Below are 15,991 nucleotides of genomic sequence, written 5' to 3'. Positions count from 1 at the left end.
ATCAACGCCCTACTCAAAAAACCTAAGGCAGACCCAAGAGACCTCAAGAACTTCCGGCCCATCTCTCTGCTCCCTGTCCCGGCCAAGGTCATCGAAAAAACCGTCAACAGACAGCTAACCCGATACCTCGAAGAAAACAGAATCCTGGACCCTTCCCAGTCAGGGTTCCGCAGCAACCACAGCACCGAGACTGCCCTCATCACTGCCACCGACGACATCAGGACCCTGCTGGACAATGGCAAGACCGCAGCACTCATCCTCCTAGGCCTCTCTGCCGCCTTCGACACCATCTGCCACCATACACTATGCGCACGCCTCCACGCCGCAGGGATCAGAGACAAGGTTCTGGATTGGACCATCTCCTTCCTCTCCGGCAGAACCCAGAGCATCCGCCTCCCCCATTCCGTTCCAGAGCCTCCGAGATCATCTGCGGCATACCCCAGGGATCCTCCCTCAGCCCGACGCTGTTCAACATTTACATGGCCCCGCTCGCACACGTCGCCCGACAGCACGACCTCAAAATAATCTCCTACGCCAACGACACTCAGCTGATCCTCTCCCTCACCAAGGACCCCATCACCGCCAAAGCCAAACTCCACGAAGGAATGAAGGCCGTCGCCGACTGGATGAAGACCAGCCGTCTGAAGCTGAACTCAGACAAGACGGAGCTCCTCATCCTCGGCTCCAACCCTTCAGCCTGGGACGACTCCTTGTGGCCGACGGTTCTGGGGGCAGCCCCGACACCCACCGACCAAGCACGCAACCTGGGAATCATCCTCAACTCAACGCTCTCAATGACCAAGCAAGTCAACACCGTCTCCTCCTCCTGCTTCAACACCCTCCGCATGCTCCGCAAGATCTACAGATGGATCCCGACAGATACAAGAAAGACAGTCACCCAGGCCCTCGTCAGCAGCAGACTCGACTACGGAAACACCCTCTACGCGGGAGCCCCGACCAAGCTCATCAAACGACTACAACGCATCCAAAACGCCTCGCCACGACTGATCCTGGACGTACCACGCCACGGCCACATCACCCCCCACATGAGAAACCTGCACTAGCTCCCCGTCAACAAAAGGATATCCTTCAAGCTCCTCACCCACGCACAACAAGGCACTCCACAAGACCGGCCCAGCCTATCTCAACAGACGGCTCTCCTTCTACACCCCCAACCGCCAGCTACGCTCTGCCTACCTCTCACTCGCCACCGTCCCGCACACCCGAAGAACAACCACCCGTGGGAGATCCTTCTCCCAACTCGCCGCCAAGAAATGGAACACCCTCCCACTGAACCTACGACAAACACAAGACCTGCTGACCTTCAGGAGGATACTAAAGACCTGGCTGTTCGATCAGTAGTGGCCCTCCCCCAGCGCCTTGAGATCCTGGCGGGTATGTAGTGCGCTCTACAAATGACTGATTGATTGACTGCTGTCTTTGATCGCACAGCAAATGTGACAAGATAAAAATAAAATGTAAAGGCGTCTTCATTGCCCGTTCGCCCGCTGAACTCCAGCATCATTATTTTAGGGGTGCTGCAGCACTCCTCGCCCCCCTACTTACAGCGCCGAGGGCCCTGCGGTCCCACTGCAAAGGCCCCCCAGGGAGTATCAGCTTGTAACACATCATATTATTCCAAGCCACGTCATGTCATGTCATGTTAGATTTGTAACACACACTCCCCTGGCCAGAGTATCCTAGCACGGAAAAGGAAGACTAGTGGGCCTGAGTGTCCTCTAGCACTGATCTAGAATAACCAGAGTTTTCCTGAACATAGGAAGAGAGCGGGTCATGCATAAGGAGAGGGGAAATTTGTTCTAGTTCTATGCAGCTAGAAGGGAGAAAGACCGACCGCCGGCCCTTGAGAGATGGATTTGGGGAACCATGGCCGGCTTCCAGGAGGAAGAGCGCAAGAGTCGAGAAGGCTGATGAAAGAAGACTCTTTTGGTGAAGTGCTGGGGCTTGGTATTGCTAAGTGCTCTGTGTGTGTGGCATAGAGTTCTGTATAGTGCCCTTGTCTGGACAGGCAGCCGGTGTAGGGATCTAATAAGGGGTGCCATAGGGTTGCGGCCTGGGAGCTTAAACACTATTAGAGTAGCAGCGTTATGGGTGGTCCCAAGTCTCTTGATGAGGTAGGTCGAAATGCCTACAAAGTGTGCATTGCCGAATTCTAAACAGCTGGACTGAGGCTCAAGTCCCCGATCTACGGCACTCTACCGGCAACCAAGGGAACACTTTATGAAGCACTTTGAGAATGCTGAAGCAGGAGGTGGCTGCACCAGTGACCTGGTTAACCCTGGGGACCGGTTGATGTCCAGGACGATGCCAGGAGTGTTGGCCTGCTTTGTGGGCTGAGGGATTCCACCCCCCCCTCCCCTCCCCCTCAGGAGTTTCTTGGGCCAACAATCTTCTTCCCAACAGGAAGTGTTATTGCCAAGTAGCATCATTTCAGTCTCATCACTGTTGAGTTTTGGCAGTGGCCGCGTATCCACTCCACAATCTGTGTCATGCAGGAAGAAAGGTATTAACGTGTAGCAGTGACATTGTTTTAGATTAATTTATGAGCTACACACCATGTGTAAATGATGATCTTAGAGCCACAGAGTCTGATAGCACCTGCAGGAAGTGACATGCAGATGTTGAATAGGGCGGGGCTCAGAGAGGACCTTGGTGGAACACCCCAGCCCACCAGAGTAGGTTTAGAGGCAAAGGGTTTAAGGAGGACCAATCATGATCTTTCAGACAAAAGGGATGCAATGCATTTAGGGGCATCTAGACAAATCCCACTGTTGTGAAGACGTTTAAGTAAAATAGCAAATCGAGGTAGTGTCGAAGGCCGCTGACAGCTCGAGGACATGTGGGGTGCAGGAGGTTCCCTTGGTCACTAGGGGGCGGTATCATCTGGGGCAGTCACAAGAGCAGCTTACAGAGGGTCTTGGTTTTATTAAGAAAGAAATCAGATAAGTTATTGCACAAGTCTTTCGAGGAGGTGAATGACTGAGCACAGACACTGGGTTGCGTAAAAATTCCTCAATAATAGTGAAGAGTTCATGAGAGGAGTTGCAGCTCTTGTGGAGTGTCGTATATGCTGGTGATACTTATTGAGTGCAGCTTTATATCCCCCGTCTGACTTAGCAAAAGAGTGTTTCCAGGTACGTCCAAACCTGTTAGAGGGGCTTGTGAGCTCCCTTAAACCATTATTGGACCGTTTGGTGAAGCCATTACATCCACACTTACTATTTTTCTCCCCGTTTTTAGGTCGAGCTTTCGAAACCTCTTGTAAATACTTTCGTATATACTTATATGTGTACGTACTTTGTGGGCTCTGGAGATCAGACCTAGGGCTTGTCTGCTTCCGCTTAGGGAATTTTTTTTTTGTTTAACTGCCTCTATTTAACTATTTTGATAAAATATAACCAGTAGAGGTCAGTAAAATACCTGAATTGCTTTCTGCTGAGGGACTTTATTTTTTTAAATTTTTCTGGAAACTGCCTCTATTTAACTTTATTGATAGAAAACGACCAGCAGAGGTCAGTAGAATACAAGAATCACTTTAGCATTCTCTAGATTCCAGTCCATAGAAATTGTGATCCACAAGCACCCGTAGACAATAATATTTTTTTCAAATCTATTATTTTCAGTGATATGACCACAGAAGGCCCTGGTTTTATATTAAAAACAGAACTTTTGATTATACTATTTCCAGCTGAAAGGCAATATTTCTCTCCATGTGTTCCCATACCTGACTGTCATGCAGTTTGGTGCTTACTTTCCCTCCATGTTAAAGAACAGTAGATGTTGCAGCAGACAGGCTAATGTGCTGCATAGCTAAAAACATATAAGGTCCCAAAGGCGAGACCGATTGCATTGCAAATGCTTGTTTAACCATACCGTCTGTAGGAAGGATGAATTCACTGCTCTCCTACCAGGCAAATATTTTTAATTTTAGCCCAAAAACCCCTCCTACTCCTATTCTATCGCCATCTAGAGCGCGCCATTCAGTGCTCCCGTGTAATTCGCAGGTAGTAGCACGCCCTGTCTGTAGCAGAACAGGAGGAAACCCTATGGTGAAGCTGCCACCTGGGGGCAACCCTGGTGGGTGAGGGCTGTATGAAAGTGCCTAGCACTTGTTTGCACCCTGCAGGAGGCTAGCACCCACTACAAAGACAGGCTCTTTTATCTTGAGATATATGTACCTAGGAGGAAGAGCCCCTGGGATCACGCCTCTCCTTAGCCCCGCCTTCTCATGATAGTGTTGAGTACACATCTGTTGAAAGAGTCGCCCCCATTGGTCATATTAGCGGTGAGTGACAGTGGGAAGAGTGCTTATAAAGCCTCCAGAATGGGAAGCAAGACGTGCCTCTGAGATCTTACTGTAGGGTGGACTCCAAGGTAGTAATGGGTGCTGGAGGCATTCTAAAAGGAATTTGGGAAGTTCAAAAGACAGTGATGAGCCTGGCGGAGTGGAGCGGCGCGTGCTTTGGGTGCATTGGATGTTGGAAATGATGAGATTAAGATGTGACCCGGGGAGGGAGTCGCTCAGAGGCTAGCTGCTGGAGACACAGAGAGGTCATCTCACAGGGCACTGGCGTCAGGGTTTGAGGATAGGTCCAGCTGACATTAAAAGTCCCCTAGTGCGCATACGTTTGGGTATGTCAGAGCGAAGGGGGCGAGCAGTTCTGTGAGCCTTGACCTAAAGTCTTTTTTGGGGCAGAGAAGCCGGTAAGTAGCGGCTTCACAGACGAAGCGAGCATTTCTGAGTCCTATTTTAAAAATTATAAATATTTGATCCATTGGGGCTGTTGCAGTAGATAATCGAGACCCCCACCTGCCCCCTCCTTTTCTGCTTGGTCCTATCTTGTCTGATGATTAACAACCAGGAGGAAAACAGTCACAGTGTTAGGATTAGATGGAGAATTGGGACAGGGTTTCCTAATAAACACTTCATCAGGCACATGGCAGCCAGCAGTGCTCCAGAGCCCCACCTGCACTTGGGCAAGGACTGGGTGTTGACGCCCGAGGTAGGATTCAGACCCATAGATGAAAGAGAGACATGTGAGCACAAGAGAAAGTGGTCCCGTTACCAGCAATGCCTCTACTGAGGACTCACCCTACCCGAGGCTGGAGCAATGCCTCTACTAAGGACTCACCCTACCCGAGGCTGGAGCAATGCCTCTACTAAGGACTCACCCTACCCGAGACCTGGAGCAATGCCTCTACTAAGGACTCACCCACCTGAGACCTGGAGCAATGCCTCTACTAAGGACTCACCCTATCGGAGGCCTGGAGCAATGCCTCTACTAAGGACTCACCCTACCGGAGGCTGGAGCAATGCCTCTACTAAGGACTCACCCTACCAGAGGCTGGAGCAATGCCTCTACTGAGGACTCACCCTACCGGAGGCCTGGAGCAATGCCTCTACTAAGGACTCACCCTATCGGAGGCCTGGAGCAATGCCTCTACTAAGGACTCACCCTACCAGAGGCTGGAGCAATGCCTCTACTGAGGACTCACCCTACCCGAGACCTGGAGCAATGCCTCTACTGAGGACTCACCCTACCGGAGGCCTGGAGCAATGCCTCTACTAAGGACTCACCCTATCGGAGGCCTGGAGCAATGCCTCTACTAAGGACTCACCCTACGGGAGGCCTGGAGCAATGCCTCTACTAAGGACTCACCCTACCCGAGGCCTGAAGCAATGCCTCTACTAAGGACTCACCCTACCGGAGGCTGGAGCAATGCCTCTACTAAGGACTCACCCTATCGGAGGCCTGGAGCAATGCCTCTACTAAGGACTCACCCTACGGGAGGCCTGGAGCAATGCCTCTACTAAGGAGTCACCCTACCGGAGGCCGGAGCAATGCCTCTACTAAGGACTCACCCTATCGGAGGCCTGGAGCAATGCCTCTACTAAGGACTCACCCCACCGGAGGCCTGGAGCAATGCCTCTACTAAGGAGTCACCCTACCGGAGGCCGGAGCAATGCCTCTACTAAGGACTCACCCTACCAGAGGCCTGAAGCAATGCCTCTACTAAGGACTCACCCGACCCGAGGCTGGAGCAATGCCTCTACTAAGGACTCGCCCTACCGGAGGCCGGAGCAATGCCTCTACTAAGGAGTCACCCTACCGGAGGCCTGGAGCAATGCCTCTACTGAGGACTCACCCTACCGGAGGCTGGAGCAATGCCTCTACTAAGGACTCACCCTACCCGAGGCCTGGAGCAATGCCTCTACTGAGGACTCACCCTACCCGAGGCTGGAGCAATGCCTCTACTAAGGACTCACCCTACCCGAGGCCTGGAGCAATGCCTCTACTGAGGACTCACCCTACCCGAGGCTGGAGCAAAGCCTCTACTAAGGACTCACCCCACCGGAGGCCTGGAGCAATGCCTCTACTAAGGACTCACCCCACCGGAGGCCTGGAGCAATGCCTCTACTAAGGAGTCACCCTACCGGAGGCCGGAGCAATGCCTCTACTAAGGACTCACCCTACCCGAGGCTGGAGCAATGCCTCTACTAAGGACTCACCCCACCGGAGGCCAGGAGCAATGCCTCTACTAAGGACTCACCCTACCCGAGGCCTGAAGCAATGCCTCTACTAAGGACTCACCCTACCCGAGGCTGGAGCAATGCCTCTACTGAGGACTCACCCTACCCGAGGCTGGAGCAATGCCTCTACTAAGGACTCACCCCACCGGAGGCCAGGAGCAATGCCTCTACTAAGGACTCACCCTACCGGAGGCCTGGAGCAATGCCTCTACTAAGGACTCACCCTACCCGAGGCTGGAGCAATGCGTCTACTGAGGACTCACCCTACCCGAGGCTGGAGCAATGCCTCTACTAAGGACTCACCCCACCGGAGGCCAGGAGCAATGCCTCTACTAAGGACTCACCCTACCCGAGGCCTGGAGCAATGCCTCTACTGAGGACTCACCCTACCCGAGGCCTGGAGTAATGCCTCTACTAAGGACCCACTCTACCCGAGGCTGGAGCAATGCCTCTACTAAGGACTCACCCTACCTGAGGCCTGGAGCAATGCCTCTACTAAGGACTCACCCTACGGGAGGCCTGGAGCAATGCCTCTACTAAGGACTCACCCTACGGGAGGCCTGGAGCAATGCCTCTACTAAGGACTCACCCTACCCGAGACCTGGAGCAATGCCTCTACTGAGGACTCACCCTACCGGAGGCCTGGAGCAATGCCTCTACTAAGGACTCACCCTACCGGAGGCCTGGAGCAATGCCTCTACTAAGGACTCACCCTACCCGAGACCTGGAGCAATGCCTCTACTGAAGGACTCACCCTACCGGAGGCCGGAGCAATGCCTCTACTAAGGACTCACCCTACAGGAAGCCTGGAGCAATGCCTCTACTAAGGACTCACCCTGACGGAGGCCGAAGCAATGCCTCTACTGAGGACTCACCCTACCCGAGGCTGGAGCAAAGCCTCTACTAAGGACTTACCCTGATGGAGGCCAGGAGCAATGCCTCTACTAAGGACTCGCCCTACAGGAAGCCTGGAGCAATGCCTCTACTAAGGACTCACCCTGTCGGAGGCCGAAGCAATGCCTCTACTGAGGACTCACCCTACCCGAGGCTGGAGCAATGCCTCTACTAAGGACTCACCCTACCCGAGGCTGGAGCAATGCCTCTACTAAGGACTCACCCTACCCGAGGCTGGAGCAATGCCTCTACTAAGGACTCACCCTACCGGAGGCCTGGAGCAATGCTTCTACTAAGGACTCACCCTACCGGAGGCCTAGAGCAATCCCTCTACTGAGGACTCACCCGACCCGAGGCTGGAGCAATGCCTCTACTGAGGACTCACCCTACCGGAGGCCTGGAGCAATGCCTCTACTAAGGACTCACCCTACCCGAGACCTGGAGCAATGCCTCTACTGAAGGACTCACCCTACCGGAGGCCGGAGCAATGCCTCTACTAAGGACTCACCCTACAGGAAGCCTGGAGCAATGCCTCTACTAAGGACTCACCCTGACGGAGGCCGAAGCAATGCCTCTACTGAGGACTCACCCTACCCGAGGCTGGAGCAAAGCCTCTACTAAGGACTTACCCTGATGGAGGCCAGGAGCAATGCCTCTACTAAGGACTCGCCCTACAGGAAGCCTGGAGCAATGCCTCTACTAAGGACTCACCCTGTCGGAGGCCGAAGCAATGCCTCTACTGAGGACTCACCCTACCCGAGGCTGGAGCAATGCCTCTACTAAGGACTCACCCTACCCGAGGCTGGAGCAATGCCTCTACTAAGGACTCACCCTACCGGAGGCCTGGAGCAATGCTTCTACTAAGGACTCACCCTACCGGAGGCCTAGAGCAATCCCTCTACTGAGGACTCACCCGACCCGAGGCTGGAGCAATGCCTCTACTGAGGACTCACCCTACCGGAGGCCTGGAGCAATGCCTCCACAATGGATTCACCCACTGGTTGGACTCACCCAGAGGGAGGCCTGGAGTGATGCCTTTACTAAGGACTCACCCTACCAGAGGCCTGGAGCAATGCCTCCACTAAGGACTCACCCTATCCCAGGCCTGGAGCAATGCCTCTACTAAGGACTCACCCTGACGGAGGCCGAAGCGATGCCTCTACTGAGGACTCACCCTACCGGAGGCCTGGAGCAATGCTTCTACTAAGGACTCACCCTACCCAAGGCCTGGAGCAATCCCTCTACTGAGGACTCACCCGACCCGAGGCTGGAGCAATGCCTCTACTGAGGACTCACCCTACCGGAGGCCTGGAGCAATGCCTCCACAATGGACTCACCCACTGGTTGGACTCACCCAGAGGGAGGCCTGGAGTGATGCCTTTACTAAGGACTCACCCTGCCAGAGGCCTGGAGCAATGCCTTCACTAAGGACTCACCCTGTCCCAGGCCTGGAGCAATGCCTCTACTAAGGACTCACCCTGACGGAGGCCGAAGCAATGCCTCTACTGAGGACTCACCCTACCGGAGGCCTGGAGCAATGCCTCTACTAAGGAATCACCCTACCCGAGGCTGGAGCAATGCCTCTACTAAGGACTCACCCTACCGGAGGCCTGGAGCAATGCCTCCACGATGGACTCACCCACTGGTTGGACTCACCCAGAGGGAGGCCTGGAGTGATGCCTTTACTAAGGACTCACCCTACCAGAGGCCTGGAGCAATGCCTCTACTAAGGACTCACCCTACCCGAGACCTGGAGCAATGCCTCTACTGAGGACTCACCTTACCCGAGGCCTGGAGCAATGCCTCTACTAAGGACTCACCCTACCGGAGGCCGGAGCAATGCCTCTACTAAGGACTCACCCTACAGGAAGCCTGGAGCAATGCCTCTACTAAGGACTCACCCTGACGGAGGCCGAAGCAATGCCTCTACTGAGGACTCACCCTACCCGAGGCTGGAGCAAAGCCTCTACTAAGGACTTACCCTGATGGAGGCCAGGAGCAATGCCTCTACTAAGGACTCGCCCTACAGGAAGCCTGGAGCAATGCCTCTACTAAGGACTCACCCTGTCGGAGGCCGAAGCAATGCCTCTACTGAGGACTCACCCTACCCGAGGCTGGAGCAATGCCTCTACTAAGGACTCACCCTACCCGAGGCTGGAGCAATGCCTCTACTAAGGACTCACCCTACCGGAGGCCTGGAGCAATGCTTCTACTAAGGACTCACCCTACCGGAGGCCTAGAGCAATCCCTCTACTGAGGACTCACCCGACCCGAGGCTGGAGCAATGCCTCTACTGAGGACTCACCCTACCGGAGGCCTGGAGCAATGCCTCTACTAAGGACTCACCCTACCGGAGGCCTGGAGCAATGCCTCTACTGAAGGACTCACCCCACCGGAGGCCTGGAGCAATGCCTCTACTAAGGACTCACCCTATCGGAGGCCTGGAGCAATGCCTCTACTAAGGACTCACCCTACGGGAGGCCTGGAGCAATGCCTCTACTAAGGACTCACCCTACCCGAGGCCTGAAGCAATGCCTCTACTAAGGACTCACCCTACCGGAGGCTGGAGCAATGCCTCTACTAAGGACTCACCCTATCGGAGGCCTGGAGCAATGCCTCTACTAAGGACTCACCCTACGGGAGGCCTGGAGCAATGCCTCTACTAAGGAGTCACCCTACCGGAGGCCGGAGCAATGCCTCTACTAAGGACTCACCCTATCGGAGGCCTGGAGCAATGCCTCTACTAAGGACTCACCCCACCGGAGGCCTGGAGCAATGCCTCTACTAAGGAGTCACCCTACCGGAGGCCGGAGCAATACCTCTACTAAGGACTCACCCTACCAGAGGCCTGAAGCAATGCCTCTACTAAGGACTCACCCGACCCGAGGCTGGAGCAATGCCTCTACTAAGGACTCGCCCTACCGGAGGCCGGAGCAATGCCTCTACTAAGGAGTCACCCTACCGGAGGCCTGGAGCAATGCCTCTACTGAGGACTCACCCTACCGGAGGCTGGAGCAATGCCTCTACTAAGGACTCACCCTACCCGAGGCCTGGAGCAATGCCTCTACTGAGGACTCACCCTACCCGAGGCTGGAGCAATGCCTCTACTAAGGACTCACCCTACCCGAGGCCTGGAGCAATGCCTCTACTGAGGACTCACCCTACCCGAGGCTGGAGCAAAGCCTCTACTAAGGACTCACCCCACCGGAGGCCTGGAGCAATGCCTCTACTAAGGACTCACCCCACCGGAGGCCTGGAGCAATGCCTCTACTAAGGAGTCACCCTACCGGAGGCCGGAGCAATGCCTCTACTAAGGACTCACCCTACCCGAGGCTGGAGCAATGCCTCTACTAAGGACTCACCCCACCGGAGGCCAGGAGCAATGCCTCTACTAAGGACTCACCCTACCCGAGGCCTGAAGCAATGCCTCTACTAAGGACTCACCCTACCCGAGGCTGGAGCAATGCCTCTACTGAGGACTCACCCTACCCGAGGCTGGAGCAATGCCTCTACTAAGGACTCACCCCACCGGAGGCCAGGAGCAATGCCTCTACTAAGGACTCACCCTACCGGAGGCCTGGAGCAATGCCTCTACTAAGGACTCACCCTACCCGAGGCTGGAGCAATGCGTCTACTGAGGACTCACCCTACCCGAGGCTGGAGCAATGCCTCTACTAAGGACTCACCCCACCGGAGGCCAGGAGCAATGCCTCTACTAAGGACTCACCCTACCCGAGGCCTGGAGCAATGCCTCTACTGAGGACTCACCCTACCCGAGGCCTGGAGTAATGCCTCTACTAAGGACCCACTCTACCCGAGGCTGGAGCAATGCCTCTACTAAGGACTCACCCTACCTGAGGCCTGGAGCAATGCCTCTACTAAGGACTCACCCTACGGGAGGCCTGGAGCAATGCCTCTACTAAGGACTCACCCTACGGGAGGCCTGGAGCAATGCCTCTACTAAGGACTCACCCTACCCGAGACCTGGAGCAATGCCTCTACTGAGGACTCACCCTACCGGAGGCCTGGAGCAATGCCTCTACTAAGGACTCACCCTACCGGAGGCCTGGAGCAATGCCTCTACTAAGGACTCACCCTACCCGAGACCTGGAGCAATGCCTCTACTGAAGGACTCACCCTACCGGAGGCCGGAGCAATGCCTCTACTAAGGACTCACCCTACAGGAAGCCTGGAGCAATGCCTCTACTAAGGACTCACCCTGACGGAGGCCGAAGCAATGCCTCTACTGAGGACTCACCCTACCCGAGGCTGGAGCAAAGCCTCTACTAAGGACTTACCCTGATGGAGGCCAGGAGCAATGCCTCTACTAAGGACTCGCCCTACAGGAAGCCTGGAGCAATGCCTCTACTAAGGACTCACCCTGTCGGAGGCCGAAGCAATGCCTCTACTGAGGACTCACCCTACCCGAGGCTGGAGCAATGCCTCTACTAAGGACTCACCCTACCCGAGGCTGGAGCAATGCCTCTACTAAGGACTCACCCTACCCGAGGCTGGAGCAATGCCTCTACTAAGGACTCACCCTACCGGAGGCCTGGAGCAATGCTTCTACTAAGGACTCACCCTACCGGAGGCCTAGAGCAATCCCTCTACTGAGGACTCACCCGACCCGAGGCTGGAGCAATGCCTCTACTGAGGACTCACCCTACCGGAGGCCTGGAGCAATGCCTCTACTAAGGACTCACCCTACCCGAGACCTGGAGCAATGCCTCTACTGAAGGACTCACCCTACCGGAGGCCGGAGCAATGCCTCTACTAAGGACTCACCCTACAGGAAGCCTGGAGCAATGCCTCTACTAAGGACTCACCCTGACGGAGGCCGAAGCAATGCCTCTACTGAGGACTCACCCTACCCGAGGCTGGAGCAAAGCCTCTACTAAGGACTTACCCTGATGGAGGCCAGGAGCAATGCCTCTACTAAGGACTCGCCCTACAGGAAGCCTGGAGCAATGCCTCTACTAAGGACTCACCCTGTCGGAGGCCGAAGCAATGCCTCTACTGAGGACTCACCCTACCCGAGGCTGGAGCAATGCCTCTACTAAGGACTCACCCTACCCGAGGCTGGAGCAATGCCTCTACTAAGGACTCACCCTACCCGAGGCTGGAGCAATGCCTCTACTAAGGACTCACCCTACCGGAGGCCTGGAGCAATGCTTCTACTAAGGACTCACCCTACCGGAGGCCTAGAGCAATCCCTCTACTGAGGACTCACCCGACCCGAGGCTGGAGCAATGCCTCTACTGAGGACTCACCCTACCGGAGGCCTGGAGCAATGCCTCCACAATGGATTCACCCACTGGTTGGACTCACCCAGAGGGAGGCCTGGAGTGATGCCTTTACTAAGGACTCACCCTACCAGAGGCCTGGAGCAATGCCTCCACTAAGGACTCACCCTATCCCAGGCCTGGAGCAATGCCTCTACTAAGGACTCACCCTGACGGAGGCCGAAGCGATGCCTCTACTGAGGACTCACCCTACCGGAGGCCTGGAGCAATGCTTCTACTAAGGACTCACCCTACCCAAGGCCTGGAGCAATCCCTCTACTGAGGACTCACCCGACCCGAGGCTGGAGCAATGCCTCTACTGAGGACTCACCCTACCGGAGGCCTGGAGCAATGCCTCCACAATGGACTCACCCACTGGTTGGACTCACCCAGAGGGAGGCCTGGAGTGATGCCTTTACTAAGGACTCACCCTGCCAGAGGCCTGGAGCAATGCCTTCACTAAGGACTCACCCTGTCCCAGGCCTGGAGCAATGCCTCTACTAAGGACTCACCCTGACGGAGGCCGAAGCAATGCCTCTACTGAGGACTCACCCTACCGGAGGCCTGGAGCAATGCCTCTACTAAGGAATCACCCTACCCGAGGCTGGAGCAATGCCTCTACTAAGGACTCACCCTACCGGAGGCCTGGAGCAATGCCTCCACGATGGACTCACCCACTGGTTGGACTCACCCAGAGGGAGGCCTGGAGTGATGCCTTTACTAAGGACTCACCCTACCAGAGGCCTGGAGCAATGCCTCTACTAAGGACTCACCCTACCCGAGACCTGGAGCAATGCCTCTACTGAGGACTCACCTTACCCGAGGCCTGGAGCAATGCCTCTACTAAGGACTCACCCTACCGGAGGCCGGAGCAATGCCTCTACTAAGGACTCACCCTACAGGAAGCCTGGAGCAATGCCTCTACTAAGGACTCACCCTGACGGAGGCCGAAGCAATGCCTCTACTGAGGACTCACCCTACCCGAGGCTGGAGCAAAGCCTCTACTAAGGACTTACCCTGATGGAGGCCAGGAGCAATGCCTCTACTAAGGACTCGCCCTACAGGAAGCCTGGAGCAATGCCTCTACTAAGGACTCACCCTGTCGGAGGCCGAAGCAATGCCTCTACTGAGGACTCACCCTACCCGAGGCTGGAGCAATGCCTCTACTAAGGACTCACCCTACCCGAGGCTGGAGCAATGCCTCTACTAAGGACTCACCCTACCGGAGGCCTGGAGCAATGCTTCTACTAAGGACTCACCCTACCGGAGGCCTAGAGCAATCCCTCTACTGAGGACTCACCCGACCCGAGGCTGGAGCAATGCCTCTACTGAGGACTCACCCTACCGGAGGCCTGGAGCAATGCCTCTACTAAGGACTCACCCTACCCGAGACCTGGAGCAATGCCTCTACTGAAGGACTCACCCTACCGGAGGCCGGAGCAATGCCTCTACTAAGGACTCACCCTACAGGAAGCCTGGAGCAATGCCTCTACTAAGGACTCACCCTGACGGAGGCCGAAGCAATGCCTCTACTGAGGACTCACCCTACCCGAGGCTGGAGCAAAGCCTCTACTAAGGACTTACCCTGATGGAGGCCAGGAGCAATGCCTCTACTAAGGACTCGCCCTACAGGAAGCCTGGAGCAATGCCTCTACTAAGGACTCACCCTGTCGGAGGCCGAAGCAATGCCTCTACTGAGGACTCACCCTACCCGAGGCTGGAGCAATGCCTCTACTAAGGACTCACCCTACCCGAGGCTGGAGCAATGCCTCTACTAAGGACTCACCCTACCCGAGGCTGGAGCAATGCCTCTACTAAGGACTCACCCTACCGGAGGCCTGGAGCAATGCTTCTACTAAGGACTCACCCTACCGGAGGCCTAGAGCAATCCCTCTACTGAGGACTCACCCGACCCGAGGCTGGAGCAATGCCTCTACTGAGGACTCACCCTACCGGAGGCCTGGAGCAATGCCTCCACAATGGATTCACCCACTGGTTGGACTCACCCAGAGGGAGGCCTGGAGTGATGCCTTTACTAAGGACTCACCCTACCAGAGGCCTGGAGCAATGCCTCCACTAAGGACTCACCCTATCCCAGGCCTGGAGCAATGCCTCTACTAAGGACTCACCCTGACGGAGGCCGAAGCGATGCCTCTACTGAGGACTCACCCTACCGGAGGCCTGGAGCAATGCTTCTACTAAGGACTCACCCTACCCAAGGCCTGGAGCAATCCCTCTACTGAGGACTCACCCGACCCGAGGCTGGAGCAATGCCTCTACTGAGGACTCACCCTACCGGAGGCCTGGAGCAATGCCTCCACAATGGACTCACCCACTGGTTGGACTCACCCAGAGGGAGGCCTGGAGTGATGCCTTTACTAAGGACTCACCCTGCCAGAGGCCTGGAGCAATGCCTTCACTAAGGACTCACCCTGTCCCAGGCCTGGAGCAATGCCTCTACTAAGGACTCACCCTGACGGAGGCCGAAGCAATGCCTCTACTGAGGACTCACCCTACCGGAGGCCTGGAGCAATGCCTCTACTAAGGAATCACCCTACCCGAGGCTGGAGCAATGCCTCTACTAAGGACTCACCCTACCGGAGGCCTGGAGCAATGCCTCCACGATGGACTCACCCACTGGTTGGACTCACCCAGAGGGAGGCCTGGAGTGATGCCTTTACTAAGGACTCACCCTACCAGAGGCCTGGAGCAATGCCTCTACTAAGGACTCGCCCTACCCGAGACCTGGAGCAATGCCTCTACTGAGGACTCACCTTACCCGAGGCCTGGAGCAATGCCTCTACTAAGGACTCACCCTACCCGAGACCTGGAGCAATGCCTCTACTGAGGACTCACCCTATCCCAGGCCTGGAGCAAAGCCTCTACTAAGGACTCACCCTAACCGAGGCTGGAGCAATGCCTCTACTAAGGACTCACCCTACCCGAGGACTGGAGCAATGCCTCTACTAAGGACTCACCCTACCAGAGGCCTGAAGCAATGCCTCTACTGAGGACTCACCCTACCCGAGGCTGGAGCAATGCCTCTACTAAGGACTCACCCTACCCGAGGCTGGAGCAATGCCTCTACTAAGGACTCACCCTACCTGAGGCCTGGAGCAATGCCTCTACTAAGGACTCACCCTACCCGAGGCTGGAGCAATGCCTCTACTAAGGACTCACCCTATCCGAGGCCTGGAGCAATGCCTCTACTAAGGACTTACCGTACCTGAGGCCTGGAGCAATGCCTCTACTAAGGACTCAC

General features: G+C 55.6%; 1 protein-coding gene across 1 annotated transcript in view; it reads right to left on the bottom strand.

Annotated features, from left to right (window-relative positions):
* The window catches only part of PLD2 (phospholipase D2), a 372,737-nt gene that overhangs the window by 88,911 nt on the left and 267,835 nt on the right, over positions 1-15,991 (bottom strand). The gene's annotated exons all lie outside the window — the stretch shown is intronic.

This window comes from Lissotriton helveticus, chromosome 12 (assembly GCF_964261635.1).
Source record: "Lissotriton helveticus chromosome 12, aLisHel1.1, whole genome shotgun sequence".
In the NCBI taxonomy this organism is placed as follows: Eukaryota; Metazoa; Chordata; class Amphibia; order Caudata; family Salamandridae; genus Lissotriton; species Lissotriton helveticus.
The sequence above is the reverse complement of the archived record's forward strand: the minus strand, read 5'-3'. Positions and strand labels throughout refer to the sequence as shown.